Source organism: Ranitomeya imitator, chromosome 10 (genome assembly GCF_032444005.1).
Source record: "Ranitomeya imitator isolate aRanImi1 chromosome 10, aRanImi1.pri, whole genome shotgun sequence".
In the NCBI taxonomy this organism is placed as follows: Eukaryota; Metazoa; Chordata; class Amphibia; order Anura; family Dendrobatidae; genus Ranitomeya; species Ranitomeya imitator.
The window spans coordinates 88,394,795-88,399,353 of NC_091291.1; positions in this window are offsets into that span (position 1 = coordinate 88,394,795).

A 4,559-nucleotide genomic window follows, 5' to 3' on the forward strand; every position below is an offset into this window, starting at 1 on the left:
CTCTATTACACTTGGCGTAGTCGGCAGGATGTCACATGGTAGTATGGAAAGGGCAGACCAAGCAGTTGGGGGAGGCCCCAGGTCTAGCATCTCCCTGGGAGCCATGTTGGTTAACCTGCCAAAATTCTCAGGGAGCGGTCATGTTGTGGGGTTGGAAGGAGCGCATTCAAGGGATGATGCGGATGCATCCTATGACTCCAGCTCTGCAGGCAGAAATAGCTGTGATGGCACTAGAGGGGGATGCACAGGACTCTGTTATGCTCAGACCCCCCCAGGCGAGAGATACCCTGGACAAAGTATTACGTATACTTGAGACGCATGGGGACCCCACTGACGCAGGGGAGCTGCGCATGCGACTGTTTCGCCGGGTACAAAGAGAGGGGGAGACCGTGACGCAATATATGAACGCACTGCAGGAGCTTCATACTGCCATTATACAGAAGGACGGCATAGGTGTGGGGTCAATTGACGTTGTGCTGCGAGACCAACTGGTGACAGGCGTGCGAGATGTGTTGATGAAACAGGCCCTGCGAAAGCGCATGCACATTAAGCCAGATATGACCTTCTCTGAGGTCAGGAGTGGGGCACGTACGCGTGAGCAAGGGCAAGGGGTGGTAGTGCCAGTGGGAAAGGTATGGAGCGGGGAGGTAACTGCCCCTCAATGGGTTGAAGACTTGAATAAGGAGGTTAAGCGAGTCCATGAGGAAGTAGCTGAATATAAGAAGACCCCTGCTGCAGAGTACAGCCCTCCGGTGCGAGAAAGAGAGACCGGCCCCCAAAGTGAGACTAGTGCTGCTTGGCGAAGAAGACTGCCTACATGCTACAACTGCGGAGCACCCACTCAAAATGAAGAGGAGGCGATGTGGACCCGGGATTCCCGGTTAAAGATAAGAAGAGATTGAGAGTCTGGGGAAAGCCCTGACTGCCATTTTGGGGACCAGCGGCGTACCCCAAGGTAACGTGCGGAAGCCGCCAGAAGGAGATAGAGGAGAGGTGCGCAGCATGAAGGTTTCAGTTGTGGCCCCAAAGTGTAACTCCGTATCCTGGGGTGAAGAGCAACCGCAGATGAGAGATGTCCCCTGCCGAGGTCGACGAGTCGACGATCCAGACTGGAGCGCCCTCCAGACAGATGCAGACGTGAGTGCTGGTCATGCAGAACAGTGGGACACATGTCCAGAAATTGCCCTACCCAAGAACAGCGGTGGCAGAGATCCGCTCACCCCTCTGAGGGTCCTGCTAACTGGAGGGAACGTCGCCCCTGGTGAGAATGGTATGGCAGGAAGAGAAGAGTTCCACCTAAGGCAAGACAGTACCACAATGTCGGACGCCAAGGAGAGGTGGAGAAGGTGTCAAGCATCTCCGGTGGAATGACTGCGCTATCTCGACGCGTGAAGGCGAGCCTGGTGGAACTCCAGCCTGGGTCTGAAGGTTTTGTCTGTGAGACTCAGCCCAGAGGGAAGAAAGGGACGTCCACTCAAGAAGACCACCGAAGTGCTTTACTATCTTGCCCAGCACGAGTTCCCGAAGAAGGAGAGAAAGTGCCAAGTGTTCCTGCGACGCTCGTTTTCGAGGTCCTCGTCGATGAGAAGGAGGAACCACTAATTTCATCCCCTGAGGTGAAGAGTGTGCTGGCTGTCAGCTCACAAGATCCTGATCGGACAGAGGAAATGGAACAGCTGTGTGAGACGGGGCGTGTGGCTGAGAAGCCCTGGGAAGTGATGCCCGCAGAGCCCGGCGCAGATTATGAAGAATCCGGCTGGCATGGTCTTAATCCATCAGATTCTACTTTGGACAAGAATGCTCCTGTCAAAGAGAGGGGGAGCTATAGAGAAGAATTACCTGTACTAAGCCCCCAGACTGAGGAACCCGAGCAAGAAGCCCCTATGCAAACACCTGCTATCGGCAAGGCTAAGAAGAAAAAAAAGAAGAAGAGGACAGCAGTTGTTGACGAAGCAGAGAAAGCATATCTCAACCTGACTGATGAACAGCTCCTAGACCATTTAGTTTGGGAGTATGTGCAAGAAGAAAGGCAGAAGGAGATGCGAGGATTGCAGGTATCTGATGCCCCTCAAAAGAACAAAGAGAAGCACGAAGAGTCCTCGCCCGTGGAATGGTGAGCTTTAAGAGAGGGGGAATGTAAGGAGGTTTCTTTCCCTGCTCCTTGCCTGGAACCACTTAGTCAGACAGCTGGGTTGTTGGGGGGAAGACTTTCTGCCCTGGATAGAGGAGACCAGGTGACTGCTGGGAGGAGAGAGGAAGAGAGAGGGGTGTGGTCAGAAAGAGCGGGAGAGCAGAGAGAGGGCAGCGAGCCAAAGAGAGAGCAGGCTGCAGCGCCGTGCTCCCCTAAAGGTAGTGCTCCCCATGAGGGCACTGAGGCTGACATACCCACCATAGTGAAGGCTGGATGTGAGAGTGTAGACTTGGCAGCCTCCGTAATCCGAAAAGACGCATCTCCTGACAGTGACCTGAGCGCGCAGCCCCGGTGACCACGGTGACAAGTCAGAACCCCTGAGTGTGACAAGTAAACTGCTCAGTGTGTGTGTGTAGCATTGCAACTGCAGAAATCCTGCCAGCCTGATATACAGAGACTCGCAGCAGAGTAGCTGAGTTACTTCCTGCTTTCAGCTTCACTGGAAGAAAAGACTTAACCCCGGAGTCTCCAGTTCCCAGGAGACAGAGGAGAGACTTCAGGATCTCAAGCGCTGCTGGTGACTGTACCCACATTGGAATAAGGACCCTCCAGTCAGGACCTCCCTGGATTGATAAGTTACAAGAACATTCGTTAACCGTTGTGATTCTGATAACTGTTTACTGTTTGCTTTATCTCTATTAACTCCCTGTTTACTCCCTGCGAGGAGAATCTTACTCCTGTTAATAAATTCCCCCCAACAGTTGGTCTGTCTGTTCCGTGGTGACATACTCAACCCTGCACTCTATTACATAGTGCTCTCATACAGACGGTCTTTTCATGAGGTTTCACAGTATTGTTATGTTTAATGTATAAAGTGTACAAAGAGCACCTAAGCTCCCCCAAGTGCTGGTCACTGGTAGGGATGGGCAAGTCTGAATGGTAATGTTTGGGGTCTGTACAGGACACATGGTGCCCATACATAGACCCTGAACAAGGACATCTTCTGGAAGTCTGTGCTACTGTTCGGGTTTATAAGTCCAAACAAAGCTTGTTGAAAGGCTCCGTTTTTGATAACAAGAACAGTAAAAGAGACTGCAGTGGGCAGAAGTCCTGAGCTGTCTGGTTTATCTTGACTGGTTATCAAAAATAATATATTTTTTTTAATTATTTAAATAAATATTTTTTTAAAAAAACGGCATGATGTCCCCAATATTTTTTATAACCAGTCAAGGTAAAGCAGACAGCTGGGAGATGGTATTCTGAGGCTTCAAAGGTTCAAAGATATTTGTCCCTCCCCATCCTAAAAATAGCAGCTCACAGCTACCCCAGAAAAGGCACATCCTTTAGAGGCGCCAATTCTGGCACTTTGTCTTGCTCTTCCCACTTGTCCTGGTGGATTGGCAAGCAGGGTAATATTTTGGAGTTGATGTCAGCTGTGTAATATCTGCTGACATCAAGCCCAGGGGAAAGTAATGGAGAGGCATCTAACCTCTCACACAGATGACAACACGGGAATCGCCGGATGTTCGGGCCCCCCGTTTGGGGATCAAGTTTGGCTAACTTTCTGGTACCTGAACCAAACTTTTTTTGTAAAGTTCGTCCGAACATCCACAGGTCCACCGAACCTAGTTTCTGGTTGCCAAAAGTTTAAAATTGACCATTTCTTTAACATTTACATATACTGTATGTGCTGTGATTTGGAGTTCTGAATGAGAAAAAGTAATCAGACTAGAAAGATTTTTTGAAAAATTATTTTCACTGAATTTTGAGCCTATTTAAGTAGAGAAAAATGGGTTCAAAGGTAGAAATTCACTTTAAAGTCAAATACTGAGTGTAATTGAGCCCAAACATTTTTGATTAATATTGGTTACCTATTAAGTCTGCTGCACAGGTGATTTTTTTCATCTCTTTCTTGGTGATTATCTCTTTTGATCACTCCATGCTCCAAATTAATAATGTAGCACAAAGTTCAAGTAAATAATAATCTCCATGGAATATAATGGATAAGTATTTAATCACATAAAGGTATATGATTTTTTTGCCATGAGATTAATAACCTACAGTTAATTGCTTTAGGCAATATAAAGTGCCAAGATATTAATAACAGGCGGTTAATTGCTTAAGGCGATATAAAGTCATCTCTTAAGATTAATATTTGATATTAACACATTAGTGACCATGGTATTTATAGCTTTAATTACCTGACACTGTTAAGTGATTTTACGAAAGTGCTGTTTAATGGCTATACAGTGTCCAATTGTTAGGCAATTCATCCATCGTTATTTGTGGTGCATGCAGACACAAGGTCCTTCAACGCAACTTAATCCAAGGTGTACTTTCCTTGAAATCATAATGCACATATGGAGGGCGTTAAATAATGCCCTCATCAGGAGGGCGTTAAACTAGAAGAAGAGGGGACGGGAAGAAA